Source organism: Magnolia sinica, chromosome 3 (genome assembly GCF_029962835.1).
Source record: "Magnolia sinica isolate HGM2019 chromosome 3, MsV1, whole genome shotgun sequence".
NCBI lineage: Eukaryota > Viridiplantae > Streptophyta > Magnoliopsida > Magnoliales > Magnoliaceae > Magnolia > Magnolia sinica.
Genome location: NC_080575.1, coordinates 50745409 through 50759715, shown reverse-complemented (window position 1 = coordinate 50759715; position 14307 = coordinate 50745409).

Sequence of the window (14307 nt, the reverse complement as noted above, 5' to 3'; positions counted from 1 at the left end):
ATCCGGCATGTCGATAGCGGACCCATTCACGAGCTGGTCAAACTCAGCCTAGTATTGCCCCCTACCCTCGGGCGGGTAAGGCCACACCCCCTCCCAACCGACCACGACACAGTGGGAGACGCGGCCTCCTGGTATTCGGCACTCGGGCACTCATGTATCCACTCGGTCTCGACGTTGGGGCGTCTCCTGGCCTCAGAGGTTTAGGGATTTTCACCCAGGGACATCTATGGCGCCCGTATGCTAGAACTAAATATTTCCGGTGTCCCATCTGGCCATCCACGATATGCCTGTGGAGGCTATGGCCCTGATGTCGCTAGGGCACACAATGCAAGATGCATGAGTCATACAATACAGTCATGCATCAATCCTGCGCATACCGTGCACTCATGTGAGATAACCTCCGCCTATCAGGGAGTCTCATAACAATCTGCCCAACGACATATGCAATGGTCAACCACATCTCATAACAAACATGCAGATGATGTGTATGGGCATGTATGATGATGCTATGCTGTCACATACTCATAATTAGTATCAATAACCGGCCTTAACAATCGGCTTCGACAATGTGGACATTTAACCAACGATGCCCCCAAGGAATAGCTCACATAGAGCCAAACATATAATGGGCCCACGGCCCCACACAATGGCCCAATACACATCACTTATGGGCCTCACTCATGGGCCTTACATACATCACATCGATCTCCATACAAGGGCCTTGAATGTATCACAATGGGCCACGCCCACGGAGCTCAAATACATCATAATGGGCCTTGCCCATATGCCACGAATACATCACAATGGGCCTTACCCATGGGCCTCAACTACGGGTTACATATGCATCATGTAGGTATTGACAATAGGCTTTGGCAAATCGAAATCGACAATCGGTCACGACAATCGGGATCGATCGATAATCATAGTTGGCAAATTGGTCACGACAATCGGATCGATCGATAATCAGGATCGGCAAATCGGTCACGGTAATCGGAGTCGGTAATCGGTCACGACAATCGGATCGATCAATAATCAAAATCGGTAAATCGGTCACGGTAATCGGAGTCGATAATCGGTCACGACAATCGAATCGATCGATAATTAGAATCGGCAAATCGGTCAGGGTAATATGAGTCGATAATCGGTCACGACAATCGAATCGATCAATAATTAGAATCGGCAAATCGGTCAGGGTAATCGGAGTCGATAATCGGTCACGACAATCGGATCGATCAATAATCAAAATCGGTAAATCGGTCACGGTAATCGGAGTCGATAATCGGTCACGACAATCGAATCGATCGATAATTAGAATCGGCAAATCGGTCAGGGTAATCGGAGTCGATAATCGGTCACGACAATCGAATCGATCGATAATTAGAATCGGCAAATCGGTCAAGGTAATCGGAGTCGATAATCGGTCATGACAATCGAATCGGTAAGAATGGGCCTAACAACGCCTAATGCAAGGTCACAATGCGGACATTAAACTATCCTTGCCCATCAATATGGACATTTAACCAACATCACTCCCAAGCAGTGGCCCACATAGAGCTAAACCTAAAGTGGGCCCATGACCTCTCTCAAAGGCCTAGTATACATAGCAATGGGCCTTACTCAAGGGCCACATATATACAACAGGAGGGTCCTTCACATGGGTCTCAAGTACGTAACATGTGGGCCCCATACATAGGTTTGATATACATCAAATGGGCCACACCAACGGGCCTAATACATTTCACAATGGGACGCATGATATGGGCCTAAGATTCAAGCAGGTGGGCCCTATCATATGGGCCTCAAAATACAAGACAAGTGGGCCCTGTCACATGTGTCAAAATACAAACAGATGGGCCCGCGCATGGGCCATAAATATATCATGATGGGCCTCATAGATAGGCCGTAACAATGGGCCTCAAGTGAGTTTAGACTACGCCAAAATTCATTTCAATAGTTTTAGGTGTATCATGTGTATTACGGTACACAATTATAGGGGTACATGGTTCACCAATGTGATCGGTACTGTCCAAACATTTCCCAAGTAAATCAGCACCACCCAAAAATTGTCTATGTAATTCAGCCCCGCCAAACACTGTATAGTACTGTCCATTACAATCTAGACGGTGTTGGTGAAATAAATACATCGTGGTGGTCCCATGTTGGTAAAACCGATGGATGGCTTGTATAAAGGAAAATCAAAGATGGATCCACCAAATGAATCGTCCAGATGGACATATGAACACATAACTCAAGGTGGGGTCCACGTCCCCTAGATTGGACGATGTGGATGAAACAAGGTGGGCCTTATAAATGGGCTATAATATATTAAGGTGGGCCTCATTAATGGGCCTCACGGCAGGTGGGCCCGCACCTTCCAAATGGGCCTACCAGCTGAACAGCATGGATGTTCAACACATACGTCAAGTGGGCCGCATGTCCAACAAACTGGACAGTGTGGCTAAAACATACATCATGGGCTGGCCTCACACACAGGCCTCATCACCATGTGGGGTTCGTGAATTGGGCAGTGTGGATGAGACTCGCACATCATGCCGAGGCCACGGGGAAGGATGGTGTGACTATGCAATGCATCACAAGGCAGGCCCAACCCATCCAGCCTATGGACGGTACAGATAGTGCACATACATCATATTGCATCCCACACAACTGGCAGGTGGATGGCGTGTATAAGACACATACCTCACGGCTGGCCCCCACATGCATGGACGGTGTGGGGACAAAATTCATACAGCAAGGTGGGTCCCACCCCCCACACGTGTCATACATGTGGGGTGGGCCCACGTCTAAGATAAATGGACGGTGTGTATATAAGCACATACACCAAAGTGGGGTCCAGCATCCCAAAACGGGCGAACAGTTTGGATGGAAGAATACATACATCCAGGTGTTCCCACCCCACACATGTGACACATGTGGGTGGGTCCCATATTCAAGGCAGACGGTTGGACGGTGTGGTATGATGCATACCTCATGGGGACCACAACTTGGTGACGTCAATTCACCAGCTAAATAGCAGGTGTGAGGTACTCCATCCAATCCGTCCAGCAGGTGGGTCCCACATGGGGCCCACCACACAATACAACATAAAATTATATATTACCAATATAATATGAAATTATATATTATAATATATGCTATATATGCATATAGAAAAGAGCCGTCCAAGTTCAGGACGTCCGTTGATGGATGAACAGGATGTAACATATACATCAGCGGCTCCACAGAGCTGCAGGCGTCTTCTCAGAATAGCAGCCACACTGCTGGGGCTCACCGTCCAGATGATAGACGGCTAGGATACAACATATACATCCTGACCGTGGGGTCCATATCCCAAACGGACAAACGGTGTGGATGAAACACATGCAGCGTGGTGGTCCACACACCACCGTCCAAACATTGTCCAGCACCGTCCAGACAGTCTGGACGGTGTGGAAGATCACATATATCATGGTGGGGCCATGGCTGGGACCCACGTCCCAGCGTCAGATGTACAAGGACGCCAGCGTCCTGACTATTGGCAGCAGCAGCAGGCGCTGCCTTGTTGGTCATTTTTATTTTTATTTTTGCTTTTTTTATGTTTTTCTGGGGATTTTCTTAGGTGGGGCCCACATCCGGTGAATCTACTCCATTCACTGGCTCCTATGGTTCAAGAGAAGCCAGACAAGCCCAATATTAATATGCTTCGGTGCAGAGAAAGGTCAAAGTGAATTGTTTAATGGTGAAACTCACTGTTTTCTATGCCATGACCCGCCAGGGAATCGGATTGGCTTCATCTTTCGTTCCAACGTCTAAAATGATCTGGGGAATGGGATGGACGGCGTGGATTTGATTAATACATCTAGATAGTGCCTGCATGAGTAGCCTACTCAAAAAGGGCTAAAGTAATTACAGTTTTTTTTTTTTTTGGGTACTGCAATGGCTGCAATGGCTACCTGTTCACGCTTCAGGCCACGTCCAGCGTCCCTGGACGCTGGACTATTCAATTCATCAAGATGGGTCCCACGTGTGGGACCACGGTTGGTGGGTCCCATGTAGATGTGGCCCACTTGGCTTGGATCAATTTGATATTTGTATTTTCCCATCACCAAAGGGTATAGTCCACATGACTTGGACGGTTTGCCTAAGGCATACATCAAGGTGGGGTCCATCCGAGTGGGCCACACATTACACAATAATGAAAGAGAGAGGGAGAGAGAGAGAAGCACCCACCTTAGATCTTGGACTCCTTCCACCAAGGTGATTTAGAGCTCCAAAGGAACAAAATTCAATGGTTGAGATTGATTTTAGAGGGTTGGATTTAGGGGTGGAGAGCTTGCAAAAGGGTTGGAAATGGAGAGCTCTAATGGATCGTTGGAAGCTCTCTCTCTTGCTAGGAAATAAGAAAGAAAGAGGGAGGGAGAGAGATAAGAGAAAGAGAGAGAGAGAGAGTAATAAATGCATGTCATAATGAATGTAAGGGAGGGGGTTAGGGGTCTATACTAGCTATAGGTGGTTAGGGGTCTAGACTAGCCATAGGTGGGTAGGAAATTATGAGCATGATGATGTCATGCATGCATAGGGTGGCGTGCCATGCCATAGGTGGGTCCCACAAATGCGATTAAGGTTCAAATAAAGCGCGGCCTATATCTTTTGATGTACATCTCGGATTGTCATACGAGACGCGGCGTTGGAACCGCAGCGACGATGCGGTCGCAATGACATAGGTCTTAGGTCAAGCCGACTCGAAATTACAGGATGACACTTAAAGTCACATGCAAATGCTATCTACACATCGCAGGTCGCCGGAATTCGACCGGGAGAACTGCAGGAGCCTATGGAATGGTACAGGTTAGGATACGAGTCTCACATTCTAGGTCCAAACCCAATGGCAAGGGAAAAGGAAAGGTAAAGTGCTAGAACTATAGGATGGAAGGACCTGTGAAGAAGGATTGTACAAATCTTAAATCTAAGAGAGAAGGTTCTGAGGCTTCGTACAGGAAGGTCAATGCTGTCACATTAAATGGATCGAGTGGATGTGATGGTGATGTTTTGTTTGTGTCTACGATCAGACACCCATACGATGATCGTAAGGGTGAGTGAATTCTAAACATAAGGGCATCATTTCACATGACTCCTCATAGAAGTTGGTTCACCAGTTACAAGGAGTGCGATGGTGGACAGGTGTTTTGGGCAATGACGTTACATGTAATGTTATGAATGTTGATACGGTGCGCATCAAGATGTTTGATGGGGTGGAGCATACCTTGATTGATGTCAAGCACGTTCCTGATTTGAAGAAGAATCTGATTTCTCTTGGTGTATTTGAGGTAATGGGCTGCAAGTTCACAGGTATTGATAGTGTCCTTAAGGTATATAAGGGGGACATGGGTAATCATGAAAGCACAATGACTCAGTAACATGTACAGGTTGATCGGGAGCACTTCAAAAGGTAGAGCTGTAGTGGATGTAGCGGATTCCACCTCTGCACGTGTGTGTCATGTTAGACATGGCCACATGAGTGGGCAGGGCAGGAAGGTTGAGACGTGCAGACAAGGATACAAAGCAAGTGGAGCAGTCACCTATAAGAAAAATCACACAACATAATCATAGGATATCGGCGAGGTACATGGATGACTCCAATATCACAGGGGATTCATCTTTTATTCAAATGACTCTAGGTGAGCCAGGTGTTGAGAAGTGGAAGGTGACTATGGGCAATGTGATGGACTCATTATACTATACCGACATATGGGAGCTGGTGGAGCTTCTAGTTAGCCGAAAAGCAGTTGAATAAAAGATGTGACACTGTAGGTGGATCTTCAAGAGGATACATCATAGATACAAAGCAAGGTTGGTAGCGAAGGGTTATGCTCAAAGAGAAGAGATCGGCTTCTCAAAGATATCCGCGCCAATGGTATAGCAAGTGTCTATTAGATCCGTGATTGGCGTTAGTTGGCCAATGTGATCTTGAGATGGAAGGATGGATGTGGAATATGCACTTCTGTATGGGAAATTGGAAGAGCAGATCTACATGAAGCAACCAGAGTAGTTCGAAGTTAAAGGGGCAGAGAAAAAAGTTTACAAGAGGTCGTGGTACAACCTGTCGCCTACGCAGTGGTTTGATTCCTTCATGGTGAGTCAGGAATTATATGATAATGATATCTAGATCACCAATTATGACATGTCCGAGATCAATGTACTGAAGACTTGGTTAAGTGGGACATTTAGGATGAAGGATCGGGAGGCTGCAAAGATGGTTCTCGGCATTGAGACTGGAAGAGGAGTAGGCTTTGATTATCTTAGGTAGAATACCTTGGGTAGGTATTGATCAAGGAGGTGATGGACCATGTAAAGCTAGAGAGTGTTCCCTATGCATCTCTCCTCAAGTTTTACTCAAGACATGTCCCAAAACAGATGAGAAAAACTAGGATATCTCATGAGCCTTATTCGAATGCAGTTGGTATGTATGTCATGGTCTGGATTAGACCAATTATTTCATAGGCTATTAGTATTATGAGCAAATACCCCGGCAAGTAATATTGGGTAGTAGTGAGATGGTAAGAAGACTACGTCTTTATTTTTGGGAAGACAAGAGCAAAGGTAGTTGGGCACGTGGATTATGATCTGGTAGATGTGCTCACCTAGAACGTTCCTGTAGAGAAGTTTAAGTTCTGTGCAACTTCTCTGGGCTTAGCGATGGCGGAAAAGAAGGATGGAGTGTACATGAGAAGCTATAATGTGATGTAGAGATAAGAGAAGAGGTCAAGAAGCTATACAGTTGAAGATTGAAGACATGGTGGAGATTGTTGTCAGAATGTCTTAAATGTATAAATTTACTATCTGCTCGACCAATCGAGGGCCTGACTCGACCAGTTGAGCACCACTCGACTCGAAGTCCATCATGCTATATTTTTTGGAGTCGACTAGTCGAGGGTCAGGCTCGACCGGTCGAAGGGGTCCCTCGACCAGTCGAGGACCTGGCTCGACTAGTCAAGGGTTACGCAGATTCGATGCGGATTTTGTGCGAACTGTATAAATTTGAGGCAGTTTCGGAAAGGTGTAGAAGGGGTGTTTCTTAAACTATAAATAGGGGTCCTTAGGGCTATTTTAAAGTATTTAAGGCTTTCTAAAGGGGTTTCAAGGGTTCCTAAAAGGGTTTTAGGGTTTCTAAATGGTGTAGCAAGGGTAAGATTCAAGATTGTTCTCATCGGGTAAGTCCTCTCTCTTGTAATTTCTTTTCATAGTGGATTTTTGTCGCTTTGTGCCGTGATTTTTTTCTAAAAGGATTTTTCACCTTAAATCTTTGTGTTCTCTTGTGATTGCTTGTTGCTCTTAAATTGACATCCTAGATCTAGATTTGTGTGATTCCGCAACACAAATCCCCATCAAGTTCAAGACAGAAAAACGGGTTCTGATCTTAGGATTACTCGAGGCCTTTAACCTTATTAGCAAACATTAAATACCTGAAGGTGAGGGTTTTATCTTTTAAGCTTACATTAACTTAAGTTATTATATTTACGCTATCCTTACATGCCATCCTGTTGTTTAAATCTTGCCTTTACATGCTTTCATGTTATTTTTACCTTGCCCTAACATACCTTCGTGTTACTTTAAGTTCTTCCTACTATTATATGTTTTGTCATCAATTAATTACCCTTTGAGATTATAATATAATGTTACTTACAAAGTGATCTTTCTGAGTTTATGTGAGGCCATGGATACAAGCCTTGCCCTTGCCTTATTAAATTTATTGAGTTAGCCCTACCACTCTCCTTATTATTGAATCGGTCGTTACCACTCTTCTATTTGTTGAGATAGTCATTGCTACTCTTCTTTTATTAAGTTGACCATTGTCACTCTCCTATTTGTTACATTGCCATTGCCACAGTTTGAGTTGACCATTGTCACTCTTCTCTTTATTATATTGGCCTTGTGATATTTATCTTTATGGCTTGGGCATATGTCTTGATATTTCAAAACTCCCATGATTCAGTTTGTATTCTCTATAAGTGTAAGCGATGTGGTCAGATGTATCACAACTAGTAATTCAAATAATCTATCATGGACATAATGCGCTCTGGGTAGAGACTCTCTTGATCGTCACGTAATTCCATGGGTTTTTGGTAGTAGTGCACAAATTGATGTGTGTAATTCGCAAATGCAGTGTCACATCACTTTCGGGATTGGATGTCATAAATAATCGCTCCATGAACAAATTATGTCACGTAATTTATCTGACTCATGTGTTGTACACCTTGAGGTGTTCACGTAAAACCACGGTAGCATTGGCCATGCCGACGAATATTCGCATAGTGAGAGTGCGGGTTGAGCCGGCTATCATGAAACTATTTTCCACATTATGATGATTACTACGTATGATGAGCTGCACACACTTTGTCAGGCATGCATTTCATGTAGGTTGTTTGCGCATGCTGATACCCTCGTGTTAGTAGAGCACGGGACGTATTGGACCCTTACTTTACTTTTATGAATCTCTTGAATTATTGTTAATCTTAAAGGATAACCATCACTATGAGTAGGGTATTGACCATCTCCCAACCGTACAGATTATACAGGTGACGTATAGATTGAAGACTTAGTAAGCAATCTCCCTAAGGATAATTATGTTGAAAGAATAAGAAAACAGTTTTATACTTCCGCTACGAACTTGATAAATATAATAAGCTCCCATTGAGAGGACATTTGATTATTCTTTTTACTCTAATGATATATAATCAATACAGTTGATTTTATTCTTGTGAATGTTACCTTCATGAATGTATCTGGAGGTGATCCAAAAGAAAAAAAGGGTGCGACTTTAAAAAACATCCAATTTATACAACATTAACATCCGATTTTCTCAAGCATGAGTATAAACTCTGACTGTGAAAATTCAGGATGTTAATAAATTCAGGATTTTCACAGCCAGAGTTTATACTCATGCTTAAGAAAATCGAATGTTAATGTTTTATAAATTGGATGCATTTGACAGTCGCACCCTTTTTTTCTTTTGGATCACCTCCAGATACATTCATGAAGGTAACATTCACAAGAATAAAATCATTTGTATTGATTATATGTCATCAGAGTAAAAAGAATAATCAAATGTCCTCTCAATGGGATTTTATTACATTTATTGAGTTCGAAGTGGAAGTATAAAACTAAATCATAAAACTGTCTTCTTATTCTTTCAACATAATCATCCTTAAAGAGATTGTTCATTAGGTCTTCAATCTCTACGTCACTTGCATAATTTATACGGTTGGGAGAGGGTCAATGCTCTACTCATAGTGATAGTTATCCTTTAAGATTAACCATAATTCAAGAGATTCATAAAAGTAAAGTAAGGGTCTGATATGTCCCATGCTCCACTAACACGAGGGTATCAGCATATGCAAACAACTTACATGAGATGCATGCCTAGCAAAGCGTGTGCAGCTCATCATACATAGTGATCATCATAATGTGGAAAACAGTTTCATGATAGCCGGCTCGACTCACAGTCTCACTATATGAATATTCACTGGCATGGCCAACGCTATCGTGGATTTACGTGAACACCTCAAGGCGTACAACGCATGAGTCGAATGAATTATGTGACACAATTTATTCATGGAGTGACTATTTGCGACATTCAATCTCGGAAGTGACGTGACACTGCATTTGCGAATTACACACATCGATTTATACACCACTACCCAAAACCCATAGAATTACGTGACGACTAAGAGGATCTCTACCCATAACGCATTACGTCCATGATAGATTATTTAATTCACTAGTCGTGATACATCTGACCACATTACTTGCACTTATAGAGAATACAAACTGAATCATGGGGGTTTTAAAATATCAAGACTCATGCCCAAGCCTTAAAAATAAATAGCACAAGGCCAATATAATAAAGAGAAGAGTGACAATGGTCAAATCAAACTGTGGCAATGGCCAACATAACAAATAAGAGAGTGATAATGGTCAACTTAATAAAAGAAGAGTAGAAATGACTATCTCAACAAATAGAAGAGCGGCAACGGCCGATTCAATAATAAGGAGAGTGGTGGGGCCAACTCAATAAATTTAATAAGGCAAGGGCAATGCTTGTATCCATGGCCCCATATAAACTCAGAAAGATCACTTTATAAGTAACATTATATTATAATCTCAAAGGGTAATTAATTGATGGCAAAACATATAATAGCATGAAGAACTCAAAGTAACACGAAGGTATGTTAGGGCAAGGTAGAAATAACATGAAAGCATGTAAAGGCAAGATTTAAACAACAGGATGGCATGTAATGACAGGGTAAATATAATAACTTAAATTAATATAAGCCTAAAGGATAAAACCCTCCCCTTCAGTTATTTAATGTCTGCTAATAAGGTTAAAGGCCTCGAGTAACCTACGATTAGAACCCATTTTGCTATCTTGAACTAACGTCGAGTAACAACTCAACCTCGATAAGTCAACTTAGCTCACTACCTTTCTCTCTCTTTCTTTCTTTCCTTCCTTTCCTTTCTCTTCTGTTTCTTTTCTCTTCTTTCTCCTTTTCTTTTCTTTCTTTCTTCCTTCCTTTCTTGCTGATCAGGCAGAGGGTCTGTTTAAGTCTTCATAGTTTGTGCTCGCAAGTTGTTGGATTCTTCATATTTTGTGCGCCCAAACTGTTGGAGTAGTCACAGTTTTTTGTCACAAGCTGTTAGAGTATTCATAGTTTGTATGCGCAAGTTGTTGGAGTCTTCACAGTTTGTGCTCGCAAATTGTTGGACTCTTAACAATTTGTGTGTGTAAATTGTTGGAGTCTTAATAGTTTTTGCTCACAAGCTAATGTAGTCTTCACAGTTTGTTCTCGCAATTGTTAGTCTTCATAGTTTGTACGACATTGTGTTTGAGTCTTTATAGTTTGTGCTCGCAAGCTGTTCAATTCTTCACTGTTTGTATGTGCAAATTGTTTGAGTCTTCACAGTTTGTTCTCACAAGCTGTTAGAGTGTTCAAAGTTTGTGCTCGCAAGCTGATGGAGTCTTCATAATGTGTTCTTGCAAGTTGTTATAGTCTTCACAATTTGTGCACACAAAGTGTTTGAGTCTTCACAGTTTGTGCACACTAGCTGTTGGATTCTTCATAGTTTGTGTACGTAAATTGTTGGTGTCTTCACAGTTTGTGCACGCAAATTATTGGAATCTTCATAGTTTATGCTCACAAGTTGTTGGAGTCTTCAAAGTTTGTGCTCACAAGCTGTTGGAGTCTTCATAGTTTGTACTCGTAAGCTGATAGAGTCTTCACAGTTTATTCTCACAAGTTTTTGTCGTCTTCACAGCTTGTGCGCATAAAGTGTTTAAGTCTTCACAGTTTGTGCTCACAAGTTGGATTTTTCACAGTTTGTGTGCGCAAACTATTAGAGTAGTCACAGTTTTTGTCCCAAGCTGTTGGAGTCTTCATAGTTTGTGCTCGAAAACTATTGGAGTCTTCACAGTTTATGCATGCAAATTATTGGAGTCTTGATAGTCTATGCTCACGAGCAGATGTAATTTTCACTGTATGTTCTTGCAAGTTGTTGGAGTCTTTACAGCTTGTGCTCATAAGCTATTGGATTCATCACAGTTTGTGCATGCAAATTGTTGGAGTCTTCATAGTTTGTGCTCATAAGCGGTTCGAGTCTTCACAGTTTGTGCTCGCAAGCTGTTGGAGTATTCAGAGTTTGTGCTCACAAGTTGATGGAGTCTTCACAGTTTGTGCTCACCAGCTATTGGAGTCTTCACAGTTTGTGCTCGCAAGCTGTTGGAGTCTTCACAGTTTATGTGCACAATGTGTTTAAGTTTTCACAGTTTGTGCTTGCAAGCCGTTGGATTATTCATATTTTGTAGACGCTTGTTGGAGTAGTCACAATTTTTTGTCACAAACCATTGGAGTATTCACAGTTTGTGTACGCAAGTTGTTGGAGTCTTCAAAGTTTGTGCTCAGAAACTGTTGGAGTCATCACAATTTATGCGCGTAAAGTTTGTGATTGGAAGCTGTTGGATTCTTCACAGTTTGTGCCCGCAAGCTGACGGAGTCTTCACAGTTTGTTCTCGCAAGTTCTTGGAGTCTTCACAGTTTATGCGCACAATGTGTTTAAGTCTTCATAGTTTATGTTGGCAAGCTGTTGGATTCTTCATACTCTGTACGCGTAAATGGTTGGAGTAGTCAGTTTTTTGTCAGAAGCTATTGGAGTCTTCACAGTTTGTGCACATAAGCTGTTGGAGTCTTCATACTTCGTGCGCACAGTGTGTTTAAGTCTTCACAGTTTGTGCTCTCAAGCTATTGGATTTTTCATAATTTTTGTATGCAAAGTGTTGGAGTAGTCACAATTTTTTGTCACAAGCTATTGGAATATTCATAGTTTGTGCAGGCAAGCTGTTGGAGTCTTCACAGTTTGTGCGCACAAATTGTTGGAGTGTTGATAGTTTTTTCTCACAAGCTAATGCAGTCTTCACAGTTTGTTCTCAAAATTGTTGGAGTCTTCATAGTTTGTACACACAAAGTGTTCGAGTCTTTACAGTTTGTGCTCACAAGCTGTTGGATTCTTCAATGTTTGTGTGCATAAATTGTTGGAGTCTTCACACTTTGTGCTCGCAAGCTGTTGGAGTGTTTAGAGTTTGTGCTTACAAGTTGATGGAGTCTTCATTGTTTGGTCCTGCAAGTTGTTAGAGTCTTCACAATTTGTGCGCACAAAGTGTTTGAGTCTTTACAGTTTGTGCTCCCAAGCTGTTCGAATCTTCACAGTTTGTGTATGCAAATTGTTGGAGTCTTCATTGTTGGTGCTCATAAGCTAATGCAGTCTTCAAGTTTGTTCTCGCAAGTTATTGGAGTCTTCATAGTTTATGTGCACAAAGTGTTTAAATCTTCACAATTTATGCTCGCAAGCTTTTAGATTCTTCACAGTTTGTGCACGTAAATTGATGGAGTCTTCACAGTTTATGCTCGCAAGCTGTTGGAGTCTTCATTGTTTGTGCTTGGAAGCTGATGGAGTCATCACAGTTTGTTCTCGCAAGTTGTTGGATTCTTAACAGTTTGTTCACACAAAGTGTTTGAGTCTTCATAGTTTGTGATCACAAGCTATTGAATTCTTCACACTTTGTTGCACAAATTGTTACAGTCATCATAGCTTTTGGTCGCAAGTTGTTGGAGTCTTCACAGTTTGTGCGCGCAAAGTGTTAGACTCTTAACAGTTTGTGCTTGCAAGTTGTTGGAGTCTTCACAGTTTTTACTCGCAATCTGTTGGAGTCTTCATAGTTTGTGCTAGCAAGCTAATGAAGTCTTCACAGTTTGTTCTTGCAAGTTATTGGAGTATTTACAATTTGTGCGCACGAAGTGTTTAAGTCTTCACAGTTTGTGCTCGCACGCTATTAGAGTCTTCACAGTTTGTGCACGCAAGCTATTGGAGACTTCATAATTTGTGCACACAAAGTGATTGAGTCTTCACAGTTTATGCTCGCACACTGTTGGAGTCTTCACAGTTTGTGCTCGCAAGCTATTGCAGTTTTCATAGTTTGTGTGCACAAAGTGTTTGAGTCTTCACAGTTTGTGCTCGTAAGCTGTTAGATTCTTCATAGTTTTTGCGCTTAAATTTTTAGAGTAGTTACAGTTTTTGGTCACAAGCTGTTTGAGTCTTCACAGTTTGTGTGCACAAAGTGTTTCAATATTCATAATTTATGCTCGCAAGCCGTTGGATTCGTCACAGTTTGTGCACTTAAATTTTTGCAGTAGTCATAGTTTTTGGTCACAAGTTGTTGGTGTCTTCACAGTTTGTGCGCCCAAGCTATTGTTGCCTTCACAGTTTGTGCTCGCAAGCTGTTAGAGTCTTCATAGTTTGCATGCACAAAATGTAGTCTCCTCACAGTTTGTGCTTGAAAGTTGTTGGACTCTTCACAGTTTGTACTCGCAATCTGTTAGAGTCTACATAGTTTGTGCTCACAAGCTGTGAAGTCTTCATAGTTTATTCTTGTAAGTTGTAGGAGTATTCACACTTTGTTCACACAAAGTGTTTGAGTCTTAACAGTTTGTGCATGCACGCTGTTAGAGTCATAACAGTTTGTGCTTGCAAGCTATTGGAGTCTTCATAGTTTGTATGCACAAAGTGTTTGACTCTTCACATTTTGTGTTCTTAAGCTGTCAGACTCTTCAAAGTTTGTGAGCTGAAAATTTTACAGTAGTCACAGTTTTTGGTCGCAAGCGGTTCGAGTCTTCACAGTTTGCAACCCATGCTGTTAGAGTCTTCATAATTTGTGCTCGTAAGCTGTTGAAGTCTTCACAGTTTGTGCGCGCAAAGTGT